The sequence below is a fragment of the Topomyia yanbarensis genome, chromosome 1 (assembly GCF_030247195.1).
Source record: "Topomyia yanbarensis strain Yona2022 chromosome 1, ASM3024719v1, whole genome shotgun sequence".
Taxonomy (NCBI): domain Eukaryota; kingdom Metazoa; phylum Arthropoda; class Insecta; order Diptera; family Culicidae; genus Topomyia; species Topomyia yanbarensis.
In genome coordinates this window covers 179,591,274-179,607,473 of record NC_080670.1, presented here as the reverse complement: position 1 = coordinate 179,607,473, position 16,200 = coordinate 179,591,274, and the positions used below count along the sequence as shown (strand labels likewise).

At 45.5% G+C, this 16,200-nt stretch overlaps 1 protein-coding gene across 4 annotated transcripts in view; it reads left to right on the top strand.

Annotated features, from left to right (window-relative positions):
- Positions 1-16,200, top strand: part of LOC131683272 (gamma-aminobutyric acid receptor subunit alpha-6) — a 221,155-nt gene that overhangs the window by 164,155 nt on the left and 40,800 nt on the right. The gene's annotated exons all lie outside the window — the stretch shown is intronic.

Genomic DNA, 16,200 nt, shown 5'->3' with positions numbered 1-16,200 from the left:
CTCAGAACGTTGATGGGAAACGTAAACCTAAAGTAAAGAACTCGCTGCTCTAAAATGTTAGGACAAAGCATATACTGATCCAGATTCCCGATTTGGTTTTCATCATTGCAATCACAAATGAAACAGAAACATGCAAAAAAAAGGATCTCCGCGTTGTGTGTTGTAATCATGGTACCGCAAAAACTAATTTTCCATTACCACATCTCATGAGCCACGTGTTTGGATGTTTTGCGAATAACGACAGTTTTTATTGTTAAACAGCGCGAGACGAGGATTCGTCGGCCTGATTTTTGAATTGTTAAGCAACGGAATAATACCCAGTTAGTCAAACTATTGCAGCAGAGTTTTCGGACGGGATATTCTACCAAGGTGTAACCGTGGAATTCCAAAAGCTCATTATTCAGTCGCCGAGAAAGAAAAATCCGTGTTTCCTTTTGACGAAACGCCGTCAGCAGAATATGTGAAATGTGGGAAACTAAAGATAGATTTTTTTCCTTTCATCCACTTTTCCTTTCTTTTTGACGTTATTTTTATCGGGCCTCCATGTGCATTGCAATTCATGGTTCGGGCTATTATATCACACACACACACTTGTTAGGTACGTGCTTGAAGGGGTTTTCATTAACTCGTTGAAAGTGATCGTTATTGGTGGTATGGAAATTGTCTGAAGGATCTATGAAAAATCAAACTTCCGAGTATGCACAGTAGAGTGACAGGAAAAAAATGACCCCTATCGGCCCACCCCTGATTAGATTTCTAGTCCCACCAGGAGTACTTGCACCAAATTTGAAGCAAATCGGACAAGTCTAGCTACCGGACCAAAGTGCCTGAAATATGTATGGGATTTTTCGACAGTTTACATGGAGAAAACCTACTAACTCGCATTTTTGCCGCTAGGTGGCATTGTATGTATCGTATTATCACTGTAAGTGAAAATAAGAAAGATAATTTAATTGTCCACAACTTTGTCGAAGACTGCTAGTGAATCCGGCTTTGCTAAAAGAAGTTATTAAACTTCTAACGAAGTGATGTCTGAGTCAGTTTTGCATCGGGCCTAGCAGTGCATGGTTGTGTACCAGTACTCGATTCGCACGAACTAAACATTTTTGTGAAATAACCATAAGATTTAGCTCTATGGTATGTTCAGAAGAATTGTAGTAAATAATACGGGCCATGTTTTGATTAGATCATTTTAGTTCCACATTTCACCACATAGAGGGCGCTAACACTAACTTTTCAACGGAAAGAGATAGAAATTAGGTGTCTTCTACAAAGTAGTAGAACAGGCATTTTTCAATAATTCTTCCGAACATCAAGATATTCTATCTCTTTTCTATGAAAAGTTAGTGTTGGCGCCCTCTATGCGGTCACATTTGGAACTAAAATTTTCCAACCAAAGCATAACTCGTATTATGTCTTATAATTCTTCTGAACATACTATTGGGCTAAACCTATCGATTATGTCACAAAAATTCATAGTTCGTGGGAATCGAGTACTGATACACAACCATGCACTGCTAGGCCCCATGCAAAACTAACTCAGACATCACTTCGTTAAAAGTTTAATAACTTCTTTTAGCAAAACCGGATTCTCTAGCAGTCTTCGACAAAGTTGTGAACAATCAAAATATCTTTCTTATTTTCACTTACAGTGATCATACGATGCATACAGTGCCACCTAGCGACGAAAATACGAACTAGTGAGTTTTCTCCATGTAAATTGTTGAAAAATCCCATTCAAACTTCAGGCACGTTGGTCCGGTAGTTAGACTTGTCCGATTTGCTTCACATTTGGTGCAAGTACTCCTGGTGGGACTAGGAATCGAATCAGGTGTGGGCCGATTGGTTTTTCATAAATTCATTATTTTTCTGGGCAGTCTAATGCACAGGAACAATTAGCTTCAACTTCGTTTCTGTACCAAATGTTTAGGAAATTTAAATGCGATCCTGTTCTTTTACAGCAAGGCATATGGAAAAATTTTAGCCTATAATCTTTTCATAATCACGAAAAATGGGATGACGCCAATTGTAAGATGTTCAATTCAATGGTTTGACCCCCTTAAAATCCGGAACACATGTTAGTTAGGTGTTAGCTAGGGGAAAAGAATACAATAGCGAGCTAATTTGATCCAGTCCTAACATCAATATTGAACCAGCTCCGGATTGGTCGTTTACTCAATCAAGAGCATTCATAATATTTACCAAAGGGTTAGGGGGTTCCGCTGATTCTATTCTTAATACTTATAATAAAATTCAACATTTCAATTGAATAGAAGCTAGCTAAATTGCCATTAAAGAAAATGGCGATTTAGCTACATATATTGTTAAGAGACATCAATAAAAAAAATAACTAAGAAATGCAGTTAGATTTGTAGATTCTTGGATTAGGTGCGATCTATGAAGTATTAGTCTCTGTGAAAATTATTAGGTTTTACACCAACCGACATAACCCCGCAAAATGAGCCGGATGAACTTCGTTTGACAATTCTCGGTGGTTTGTTTACATGGGAGTTACGTGAGTTTGTATGTAACAGATGAGCACCCGTTGCACTCGACCTCACGCAACTGACAAAGTAAACAATCACTCTAAAAATCGTTAACCTAATCCCGGCCCGGAGGGGCGAGTGCCATATGCTATTCGACTCAGTTCGTCAAGATCGGAAAATGTCTGTGTGTGTATGTTTTTTTTTAGAGAGCATTAAAAAAATTTAAAAAAAAAGCCTGAGATGGGCAAAAATGTACAAAACCCAAATGTATCAGGGAACGGGTTTGGGCTGCCATCACCCGACCCGCTAAAAACAATTGCTCTTGCCCAGAGCCTGATTCCTCCCCGGCACTATCTTACGGCATTACTTCGGGGAGGGGTTTTTATGTGCATAGCACCCACTTTAATTCAACTATTTAGTAGTTTGTTCCTACAGTAGGGTTACAGCCCTACTCCTCGACGCACCACCAGCTCTCCACGATCCACACAGACTGACAATTTCTGCATGGCAGTCGGAAAGCTGGCTGTGAGTCGAAACTTAATGCTCCTCCCCTACGAAGACAATCTAGGCGGCGAACTTCAGATTGTCTAATTCACCGAGACCTTGGACTCCGTTATGCCATTCAGCACCACGACTCGGTCCCCTTGTGCCAGTTAACACCGCAACTCCCTTCTCGTACAATTCAGCGCCATTTACTCGTTCAGCTCCCGACTTGTTCGCAAACTACTCGGTCTGGTCCCCGACGGTGGACTTAGCCTACTCCGACGGAGAGTTCCCCGGCGAGAGAAGTTCTCCCGAAACCAAGCCAGGTCAGTTCGGCGATTCCGGTGGAGCAAGGCGTCCGGTCCGCTGGTGCCCCGACGACCCGCGACTGGTGGTGTCTATTCGCTGTCTACTCAGTCTATCCCCGGCGGTGAATCTAGCCTACTCAACGGGCCATCCAATAGGTGCTGAGGTCTATCCGGCGATTCCGGGTGGAGGTAGCTTCCGGCTCACCAGCGCCCCAACGACCCACTTTTAGTTGTGCGATGCGGTCTACCGGGTGTAATCCCCGGCGGTAGATCTAGCCTACGCAGCTGCAGCGTTAAGACTCTATCGTACATCCCATTCCAAAGAGTTGGACCGAGAATGGATCCCTGAGGAACGCCCGCTGTGACTCGCATTGACTTCTGCCCTTCGCTCGTCTCGTACAGCAGCACTCTGTTCTGAAAGTAGCTCTTCAGAATCTGGCATAGATAGTCGGGAACCCTCATTCTATGCAGCGCTGCAGTGATGGCTTCCCAGCTGGCACTGTTGAACGCGTTCTTCACATCTATCGTGACCACAGCGGAGTATCGATCTGCTCTTCGCTTCTGTTTAGATGATTTCTCTGCACTCTCGAGCACTATCCGAATAGCTTCCACTGTCGATGCTCCTTTGCGGAAACCGAACTGCATCTTGGACAGTCCGCGCTCACCTTCCGTGAATTTCGTCAACCTATTAAGAATAATCCTTTCCAGGAGTTTTCCGAGTGTATCCAGCAGGCATATGGGCCTGTTCGAGGCCGGATCGCCAGGTGGCTTCCCTGGCGTTGCACAGTGTTTTAAAACGTCGTTTTCGTACTCAAAATTAATAGCGTCTAAACCGTTGACTTTAGAAGTATAGTTTGTTCGGAGAAGTTGTTGTTCTTATAATTGAGCATCCACAGGAGTATACCGTTCAGTGACTAATTCACCTATAAGTGATATACGAAATTTATTTTCCAAGCTAATTAAGATAGAGACTTTGTGTCTTCGGCAAAGTTGTAGCAAATGTTACTACAAAAGAAATTGCTGAAGACACCATATATCTATCTTTAATAGTTTACAAGTTATGGAACATATTATATGGAAGACCCCTTAAAATTAGTTTTTTCATGATAACTTTTTTATACATTATCTTATCTTCTTGGAATCTTCCACAAAGTTGTTTGAAAAGTCTCTATCGTAATTAGTTCCGGACATGTTCAGGATGGCTTCTGCAGCACCATCCTGAACATGTCCGGATATGCGAGGACGCAGCTTTCAGTACCACGTTTGGCATTCCATCCGGACCAGGGGCTTTCTTTGATTTTAGGCGCTTCGATGATAGCTCGTCGTTAGTCACTGGCCGATCCGTGTTTGTTCCTTCTTCTTTGCCGTACGGTATCAATGGCCATATAGTTGGATCGTGCTTCGGGAAAAGACCCACAACGATTATTTTCAGCTTGCTTCGGCACATTTCGGCTGGCGTCGTCGGGCCCTTCATTTTCTCCATCACGACTCGGTATGCGTCACCCCAGGTATTGGCGTCTACTTCTCGGCATAGCTCCTTGTAGAAATCTGATCTCCCGTTTTAAAGCGGCCCTAGCTTCCCGAAACGCTGCCTTACGCTCTTGTCTATCTGGTTCCGACATTGCTCTTTGAGCCCACCTTCTGGCTCTGAGACAAGCAGCGCGTAGCGTACTAAACGTACTCGTTCTACCAGTAAGCTGGACGCCGTTTGTTGCGTGGTTCCAGTTTTCGCGGCATTGCAGCGTCACAAGCCGCCACAACCCTTCTTGTTAGGTCAGCCGCATCCACGTTCTCGGTCCCCCGTTCGGTCGAAGTGCCCCAACAAAGAGGTCTTTTTTAAGGCTTTCGTCTTCCACTTTCGTTCGTCGGTCATCCTTCTCGGTACTGCCGCGAGGTTCCGTTGACCGATACGGTAGCGAATCGCCTGGTGGTCACTATGCGTATACGTTTCGCATACTCTCCAATCCATGTTCGCCGTCAATGAAGCACTACAGAATGTGACGTCGATGATAGACTCCCTCCCGTCTCTCCGAAATGTGCTAACAGAACCTTCATTGCACAATCATACGTCTAACTTCGCTAGAGCTTTCTGCAGGATACACCCTCTCGTGTTGGTTACTCTACTGCCTTATTCCACAGCCCAGGCGTTGAAGTCACCACCAGTGACTAGCGGCTTCCGACCGATCAATTGCTTGGTTAACTGCTCCAGCATTAGGCTGAACTGCTCTACTGTCCACCTTGGAGGAGCGTAGCAGCTAAACACGAAGACGCCGTTGATTTTGGCGAAACCCTCATATGAGCGTACTACCACTTCTTGGATGGGGAATCTGCCCATAACTTGTATCACAGCCATTCTCGATCTATCCGCCACCCAGTTACCGTTATCAGGGGGTACTTGATAAGGATCTGCGATCAAAGCGACATCACACATAGTTTCTGTCGTAGTCTGCCACAACAGTTTCTGTGCGGTGTCACAGTGATTCAGGTTTATGTGGGTCATCTCCATTACCGTTGACCTGCAGTCGCCGTCTTGTAGGCAGGGCATTTAAAGCAACCCGTCTGATGGTCGTTTCCGTCCGCTGGGGTGCAAAGCAAGCACTTCGGCCTCTGCGTGCAGTCTCTCGCAAGATGGCCCGTCCAGTGGCGTAGTAAGAAAATTTTTCGGGGGGGGGGGGGGCGGATATGAAATTTTTTGTATATATATATGAAAAAATGTTCAAAAATATTCTGAGCAGGAAAAAAATGTTCAAAACCAACAAATCAGGGTTTGGGTAGTCAAGGTAGGAAAGCTAGCTGTATAGAATTAATGTTCTTCCCCTACGAGGACAATCTGGGCTGCAAACTTCAGACTGTCTAATTTGCTGAGCCCTTCAGTTCCCTTGTGCAATTCAGTACCACTTCTTCGTTGAGCTTCCGACTGCTTCGCGAACTACTCGGTCTAGTCCCCGACGATAGATCTAGCTTACTCCGACGAAAAGTTCCCCGGCGAGAGAAGTTCGAAAACGAGCCAACCAGCCAGGTGCTGCGATCAGTTCGGCAATTCCGGTAGAGTAGGGCATCCGGTTTGCTGGAGCCCCGGCGCGGTTGGCGGTGTATCGTCGCGATCTACGCGGTCTCGTTCCCGGCGGTGAATCTGACTGTACGCTGACGGAGAGGTCCCAGGCGAAAGAAGTTCTCCCGATACCGATTCTTCAGTACTACAACTTCTTGAGCCCTTTGGCTCCGTGACTGGTGCCATTTAGCACCGCAACTCCTTTAAGCCCTTTAGTTCTCTTCTTGGGCCATTTAGCACTACTTCCTTGATGATCCATTCAGCTCCTCGACTTGTTCGCGTACAACTCGGTCTAGTTCCCGACGATGGACCTGACATACTCCGACAGAGAATTCCCCGGCGAGAGAATTTCTCCCGTGATCGAGCTGCCGAGGTCAGTTCGGCGATTCTGGTGAAGCAGGGTGTCCGGTGCACTGGTGCGCCGATGACCCGCGACTAGTGGTGTCTCCTCGCTGTCTATTCAGTCTAGTCCCCAGCGGTGAATCTAGCTTACGCTAACGGAGAGTTCCCTGGCGAAAAAAGTTCTCCCAATATCGATTATTCTTTGGTTTTCGCTATTTTTCTATCGGAACAACCGGTGGGGTGCCGTGGTCGGTCTGACGAATCCGCATGGGGCGTGACGTCCGATTCGCTGGCGTTTCGACGACTCATACTCGCTGCTCTGTTGCAGTCTACTCGACTAGTCCTCGGCGGTGAATCTAGCTTATTCCCTGGCGGTGATTGCTCTCCCGAAACCGTTGTTCGATGTCCATTCCGTTGTAAGACGGTCATGATCTACATCAGCGGTTCTCAACCTTTTTCGTACAACGTACTCCTTAGATATCACACTGGATTGCTGCGGACCCCCATATGTGTATGCTATCAATGTTGTATGCTATCAATATGTTATTTTTAATTTGTTAGGAAACATGACTTGGAATTTCAATATGCACTCGGAAAATATATTTTTCTTCGCGGTCTCCCAGCAATGACTTCGCGGCCCCCTAGGGGTCCGCGGACCCCAGGTTGAGAATCACTGCTCTACATCATATCTCTGTTTACTGCGTTCCACGTCTTTACGTCGCTTGTCATTCTGTAGACTACATTATCCGGGTTGATGTCCGGTCGTTCCGTTTTAAGTAGCTCCCTGCACGTCACTTCAAACCTCGGACATTCAAAGACTTCAAACCTCGGACATTCAAAGATGCTCCGGTGTCTCCTCGACGATCTCACACACCAAGCACAGTGTTGACGTTGCGTACCCACACCGATGAAGATACTCCTTAAGCAGCCGTGGTTCGGTAGGAGCTGTTTCAGGTGGAAGGTCATCTCTCCGTGCTTTCTATTGACCCACACCGACAGGTTTGGATTAGCCGGTAGGTCCACTTTCCTTTCTCCGTATTGTCACATTCCTGCTGCCACGTCACCATCGAATCGATTCTCATCATCTTCCTCACGTTTCTGGCGTTTCATTGTTTGTAGCACTTGATATCCTCCGACAGGGTAATGTCGATGGGGATCATCTCGGCGACAAAGCATACTGCCTCCGGTACACAATCGCAACTCGTACGACCAGCAGACGAAGCGTCCTGTTCAGCTTTTCGCGGTTTCATTGTCTCCGTCACCGACACCTCCATTTCTTCAAGTGTCTCACCATTAGTGACACATCGTCCACGAAACCAACGATTTTCACTTTCCTGGGAAGCCGCAGTGTTAAGACCCCATCGTACATCTCATTCCAAAGTGTTGGACAGAGAATGGAGTCCTGAGGAACGCCCGCTGTGACTCGCATTGCCTATTGCCCGTTTGTTCGTCTGGTACAGCAGTGCTCTACTCTGGAAGTAGCTGTTCAGGATCTGGCTCATTCTTTTATGCCACGCTACGGCATTGGTCTATTCGAGGTTGCATGGCTCGGTGACTTCACACACTTTGGCAGCAACATCAGTTTCTGCACCTTCCTTATTTCGGGGATTACCATCATCTAAAGACTTCAGCAGTAGCATCCTGAACATGTCCGGATACGCCAGGATCGCAGCTTTCAGCGCCACAGTTGGTATTCCATCCGGACCGGGGGTTTTCTTTGATTTTAGTCACATCGACGCTTCTTTGAGCTCGTCGTTAGTCACTTACCACTCGGCTGTGTTACCTCCTTCTTCTTCGTCGTACGGTGTCGGTGACCAGGTAGTTGAATCGTGATTCGGGAAGAGACCCTCAACGATTATCTTTAGTTTTCCCGGGTATATTTCAGCTGGTGTCGCAAACCCTCGTCTTCGTCATGACGACTCAGTACGGGTTCCCCTAGGGATTGGCGTTTATTTCTCAGCACAGCTACTTTTGGCAATTGGCTTGCTAAGCTTGATCTCCCGTTTTAAAGAGTCCCTACCTTCTTGAAACGTCGCTTGTGCTCCTCTCTCACTCTCCGATCTTATGCTCTGAGCCCGTTTTCTGGATCTAAGACAAGCAGCGTGTAGCGTACTGAGCTACTCATTTAACCCTTAATCTGCACGCCGTCTACTGCATGGCCCTAGTTTTCGTGACATTGTAACGTCACAAGCCGTCACAATGCTTCTTGCCCCATCAATGTACTTGATTCCGTTGTTCGCCGAAGTAACTCAACAAAGAGGTTTTCGTTAAAGGCTTTCGTCTTCCACTTTAGCTTGCGTCCTTCTTCGTGCTGCAGAATCGCCTGGTGGTCTCTCTCTCACACTCTCCAGTCCATGTTCGCCGTCAGTCAAGGACTACAGAATGTGGCGAAATTTCTCTCGGTACCGATATCCGTTTCGTGAACCAATAAGCTCCCAGCTCCTCGTTTCGCCGCGATCTACTTGTTATAGGCCTCGGGGGTTGAGCTAGCCTCCACGACGTGCCCTCAGGTAGGTGTCGAGTCTGTGGCCAATTTTCACTACAAGGAAATATTTTCACAAGATTTTTTTTTTTATTCATTTCGTTTATTTGATAGGCACAAATGCGTTAGCTTGGCGGTGCCAAATGCTTATGTTTTTACATTTTGGATATCTTAAAACTAGGAGGTTACAATGTTGAAATATTTTTTTTTACAAAGGAAAAAAAAGTTTACAGCTATCTTAAGACTAGAAATAAGATTCAATATACAAGAGAGGGCCAAAAGATTTTTTTATGAAAAAATTTAAAACAAGGGATTCACTTTGATATACAAGAGAGGGAGTAATAGTATTTTACGAAATATTTTACGGTTATCTTAAAACTAACAATATAGTTTAGTACACAAAAGGGGGAACAAATATTTATGAGAAGTTTCACAGAAATTTTAAAACTAGGGATTCAATTCTATTTACAAAATGGAGGACAAGAGTTTCAATAAAGAGTAAAAATTATAGCTATCTTAAAACTAGGAATACAGAATACTAATTTGAATTTTTTAACTAAAACTTATGCTTGGTCAAGATATTCAGAGGGTGGCTTATTTCCGCATCAGTGTAGCAGCAGTTGTATCAAGGACAGGGGAGAGACAGGGAAAGAAGAGCAAAACTTGCAACTTTCGCTCGAAGGGGGGGGGGGGGGGGGGATCAGCGAAATAAATTTGCGCCTCAGTCTAGTAAGTCGTCGAGTACCGGATTGGCGGATGGTATTCTTCGGACCCGCGGGGAATCCTTCAAAAGTCATCGGACCTCGAGTCGCTCTCGCTTCAGTTTCCTTCTATGCAGGCGTAGTGGTGAGGGCGACGGCGGTTACATAGTGGCACTCTGGAGCTGATCGGTTCCACAAGGCAGGAGGAAACTCTAAAAACGAGAAATAAAAGAGAGGGGCTAAATTGGGATATTTATCGTTTTTATGAAGGTATAAATAAGGGACATATAGGGGAAATCACGAGTTGCCAGCATATCTCGGACTGGTACATTGGGTGGTCTACCTCGGGCCCGAAGGGATTCCTTTAACTGAGACCTGGCGTCACAATACCCGGCGCACACCCAGACAACGTGTTCGATGTCGTGATAGCCCTCGTCACAAGCGCACAGACTACTCTCCGCAAGCCCAATACGCCGCAAATGCGCATCCATGGTGTAGTGATTGGACATAAGTCGGGACATTACACGAATAAAATCCCGACCCACATCCATCCCCCCGAACCAAGGCTTCGTTGATACCTTTGGGATAATCGAATGTAGCCATCGTCCAAGTTCCCCGTTGCTCCACGAGGTTTGCCAACTGTTGAGCGTCCTCTGACGACAAATACTAAAAAATTCGTTGAAGCAGATTGGTCTTTCGTATATGTCACCATTTAATGCGCCCGCCTTTGCTAATGAGTCGGCCTTTTCATTGCCCGGGATAGAACTATGAGAGGGGACCCAAACAAAGGTAATCTGATAAGATTTTTCAGATAACGTACACAAGGACTCCTGTATCATCCCCAGAAAATACGGGAGTTGCTTTTTAGGCTTCACCGCACGAAGAGCCTCGATAGAGCTGAGGCTATCCGAAACGATGAAGTAGTGATCTGTGGGCAGAGTGTCGATGATCCCAAGGGTGTACTGAATTGAAGCTAACTCTGCGACGTAAACTGAAGCGGGATCATTGAGCTTGAATGAAGCGGTGATAGTATTGTTGAAGATACCGAAGCCAGTGGACCCATCGAGATTTGATCCGTCAGTGTAAAACATTTTGTCGCAGTCGACTTCTCGGAATTTATTATAAAATATATTGGGGATCACCTGCGGGCGTATATGGTCCGGGATTCCACGAATCTCTTCCTTCATGGATGTGTCAAAGAATACAGTAAAATCAGAAGTATCTAGGAAACGGACACGGTTGGGATTGTACGAAGAAGGATTGATGCTCTGTGCCATGTAGTCGAAGTACAAGGATATAAAACGGGTTTGAGAATTAAGCTCGACGAGCCTCTCGAAATTTTGAATTACCAACGGGTTCAGAATGTCGCATCGGATGAGCAATCGATATGAGAGTTCCCAAAATCGATTTTTTAGCGGAAGAACGCCCGCCAGCACTTCGAGACTCATCGTATGGGTCGAGTGCATGCAACCCAAGGCAATGCGCAAGCAACGATACTGGATTCTCTCCAGTTTGATGAAGTGTATGTTCGCAGCGGAGCGGAAACAGAAACACCCGTACTCCATCACCGACAATATCGTTGTTTGGTACAACCTGATCAGGTCTCCTGGGTGAGCACCCCACCATGTTCCAGTTATTGTTCGGAGAAAATTGATCCTTTGTTAGCATTTCTGTTTCAGATACCTAATGTGACATCCCCAGGTACCTTTAGAGTCGAACCAGACCCCGAGATATTTAAATGTGAAAACCTGGTTGATCGTTGCACCCATTAATAAAAGCTGGAGTTGCGCCGGCTCACGCTTCCTAGAAAAAAACAATCAACTCAGTTTTCTCCGTGGAGAACTCAATACCCAGCTGAAGAGCCCAAGCAGACAAATTGTCCAAGGTATTTTGTAATGGTCCTTGCAAGTCGGCAGCTTTGGGCCCTGTAACAGAGACCACCCCGTCGTCTGCAAGTTGCCTTAGCGTGCATGAATTGGCAAGACAATCGTCAATGTCATTCACGTAGAAATTGTAGAGCAGGGGACTTAGACATGAGCCCTGGGGAAGACCCATGTAGCTAAATCGCGATGTTGTTAAATCGCCATGCGAAAAGTGCATGTGCTTTTCAGACAACAGGTTTAACAAAAAGTTATTTAAAATTGGTGAAAGACCATGCTGGTGCAGCTTCTCTGACAGAATGTTGATAGAAACTGAGTCAAAAGCCCCCTTAATATCCAAGAAGACTGATGCCATCTGCTCTTTGTTAGCATAGGCCATTTGGATTTCTGTAGAAAGCAACGCAAGGCAATCGTTCGTCCCTTTGCCTTTGCGGAAGCCAAATTGTGTATCTGACAGTAAGCCATTTGCTTCAACCCAATTGTCGAGGCGAAACAAGATCATTTTCTCGAATAACTTCCGAATACAGGACAGCATTGCAATCGGCCGATACGAGTTGTGGTCGGAGGCTGGTTTTCCTGGTTTTTGGATGGCGATGACCTTCACTTGCCTCCATTCATAAGGGACAATGTTACCCTCAAGAAACTTGTTAAATCAATTCAACAAGCGCCTTTTTGCAGTGTCAGGCAGATTCTTCAGCAAGTTGAATTTGATTCTGTCTAACCCTGGGGCGTTATTGTTGCACGATAAGAGAGCAAGTGAGAACTCCACCATCGAAAACGGTGTTTCGTTCGCGGTATCGTGAGGAGACGCGGCGCGGCACGTTTTCTGTACCGGGACAGAGTCCGGACAGATCTTCTTGGCGAAAGCGAATATCCAACGGTTTGAATGTTCCACGTTCTCGTTGGTACTATTACGGTTACGCATACGTCGAGCCGTACCCCAAAGAGTGCTCATCGCTGTTTCTCTCGTTAACCCGTCGACGAACCGGCGCCAATAACTGCGTTTTTTGGCTTTCATTAGACTCTTCATTCGCCTTTCTAACGACGCGTACTGTTGATAGCTAGCGGGTAACCCGTCTTCCCGGAAGGCCTTATATGCAGTGGACTTTTCCGCGTACAGCTCTGAGCACTCTTTATCCCACCACAGGGTGGGAGATCGTCCATGGGTATTCGCGCTGGGTACTGGTTTAGTCTGAGCTTGATTCGCACTGTCGAGAATCAAGCCAGCCAAAAACCTGTACTCTTCCTCCGGAGGAAGTTCTTGAGTGGATTCGATTTTAACGGATATCGCGGTCGCGTAACTCTTCCAATCAATGTTCCGTGTGAGGTCATATGAGACATTGATTGTTTCCGATGGTCTTGAACCGTTAGCAATTGAAATTACGATAGGCAAATGATCGCTACCGTGGGGATCAGGGATCACCTTCCACCTGCAATCTAACTGTAGCGATGTCGAGCATAGCGATAAATCCAACGCGCTTGCGCGTGCTGGTGGTGTAGGAATCCGCGTCATTTCTCCCGTGTTTAAGATGGTCATGTTGAAATTATCGCAAAGATCTTGGATTAATGTTGATCTATTATCATCATGAAGACAGCCCCATACCGTACCGTGCGAGTTAAAGTCTCCCAGAACTAGCCGCGGTGCCGGTAAGGATTCCGTGATATTACAAAGCGTTCGGTGCCCTACCGAGGCTCTAGGAGGAATGTAGATGGAAGCAATGCAAAGGTCTTTACCTTTGATTAAAACTTGACAAGCGACAATTTCAATGCCTGGTGTCGAAGGGAGGTTAATTCGGTTGAAAGAATAGCACTTTTTGATCCCCAAAAGTACTCCTCCATAGGGGTTTTCTCGATCCAGACGAATTATATTAAAGTCGTGGAAGTTGAGGTTTATATCGGAAGTTAACCAAGTTTCACATAATGCGAAAGCATCACATTTTAAACTATTTAGTAAAAATTTAAAGGAATCGATTTTCGGGAGGATACTTCTGCTGTTCCACTGTAGAACAGTGATCGAATCGGTGACCTCGTTCGATGACTTAGCCATCGAAGGATACGATCGCTGCAAGGAGGGGCCATTTAGTAGTCAACTGCTTCAAAAATGTTTGCACTATAGGGAGAAAACGTATCAGAAGGCTTTTAAGAGGATCAGTAACATTGAAAGCTGTGAAAATTAAGTCCACTATGTCAGAAAATTTCATTAGTCCGCTACTGGACTGAGTATCTGTTTGAAAAAAGGGGACACTTGGGGTTTTGGATGTCCCTGGAAGTGGTGGGTACTCCTTGTTAGAATTAATATTTCCAAGTCCTGGAGCAAATTGCTTCGGCTTTTGTGCATCACTTCCGTTGGATTTATTGGTTGTAGATGGCGCACTCTGAGTGGACGACACCTTGGCACCCTTACGGGGCAATGTAGGGGAGGCTGGATTTCTCCTCTTCCTGGATTCCCCTGGGTTAACCAAAGATGTTCCCTCTCGTGGGTCTTCAGATTCTTGCTCAACGTTAGCCAAACCAGCATAGGGATTTTCGGACAGGACAGATGGCGAAGCATTCTTTAGCATTTCTGCATAAGAACGCCTTGAGCGTTCCTTAAGGGAGCGCTTAATTTTATCCCCGCGCTGCTTGTACGCAGGACATGATTTAAGAGCATGTGAAGGGCCCCCGCAGCAAATACACTTTTCAGTTTCTTTGTCGCAAGAGTCATCCTCATGCTCTCCTTCGCATTTGCCGCATCGTTTCTTATTTCCACAATATGTGGCTGTGTGGACCAACTGCTTGCAATTGCTGCAGTTCATGACCCGCGGTACGAACAGGCGAACTGGTAGGCGTACCTTGTCAAGGAGGATGTAGTTGGGAAGAGAGGACCCGGCGAATGTCACCCGAATCGAGCCTGATAGAGAGTAGGTAGTCTTACCTCCCTCGGTGTTTGCGATATACAATTGTTTGCATTCCAAGATCTTAATCTGTTCAAGTGAGGGGTCCTTAAAGCAGCCAACCCCGTGCTCCAACAGTTCTTCGCATTTCAGGCCCGGTTCGGACACTACCCCATCGATTTCACAGGCCACACAAGGCACGTACGCTTTAAATTCCCGTGTAAAGCGCTCACAGCAAGCAATCGCGTTTGCCTGGCCGAGATCATTCACTAGAACACGTATCTTGTTTGCCCGAACACGTGTTATCTGAGTTACGGCCGGATAATTAGCAGTCAAATCTCGAGAAAGTTTTAATATATTAACCGGTTTCTCTCCGGTCCGAAAATATACCACCCATGGCCCAGAGGAACCTTCTGGGTACTGCTTTATACGGGGAGCAATGCGAGTATTAGGGGGATCAGGGACTTCCATGATTACATCAGATGGTATTTTGCCCTCGGCCATTTAAGCACGAGGGCAGAGCGTTATATAAACGGGAATGTGTCTTATTATTTGATTATAAGGTAGGGTAAAAGTAGGGAAAAGGAAAGAAAGCAAACGAGGAAAAAAAATAAAGCAAAACTTATCTGCAAACAACGTCGATTGTTCCGCACCAGCGAAAACAATGTACTGGATTTACTGCCGGCACCAGCAGAATGGCAGCTAACGAACGAACAAAGGATGACCTTGAATCACTGAAATTTACACACTGAACACCACTGTGAAATATAACGATCCGTTCCGTTCAAAGGTTGGGAGACGTATGATATTTTCACAAGATAACTTTTGCAAATGAAACTTTCATTTCATTTCAAATTTTAGGCATATTTTTGTTTAACATATTGATTTTTTTCAAAATTCTCCAAAATATTTCGGGGGGGGGGTTTGTCCCCCCCCCCCCACGCTACTACGCCACTGGGCCCGTCTCTCCGCATTTCCGACACATGTGTGTATGTATGTGTGTATGTTTGCATGTGGAAAAAAATGTCACTTCTGTTTCTCAGAGATGGCTGGACCGATTTGCACAAACTTAGTCATCGGCAGCTATTGATTTTTTTTTATTGATTGGACTTCGACTTTCGACAATTTCTCGACAAACGGATAATCGATTATTTGGAAAAATCAGACAACACTGATTACTCCAGCTAAATCCAAACAGACTAACTACAATATCTTTAGGTCTGCGGATGATACTTATAACTGTTAGTGCTCAATGGTAAGGCATAAGTGCCAGTTATCAGCCATCTTTGTTTTTGTGGACAAATGTGGCACACATCAAAAGATGTCTAAAAACTTCGTGGTTCATAAACAAGATGAGGACGAAGTGATTAAAGAGCGGCTATGAGACAACTCGTTCGCAAAATAAAATAATAATGGCGATGCTCATTAAACTAGTTAATTTTAGCTCTTTCCAAATAATCTATCCTTAGTTTAGTTTAGCCTTGCTTATTTCATTAAACTTTCATAATTTCACGGTACCTTTCACTCCCCAATACACCACCAACTTGCTGCTGAGTTCTTCATTAAATCAATAAATTATTATCAATGCTTACC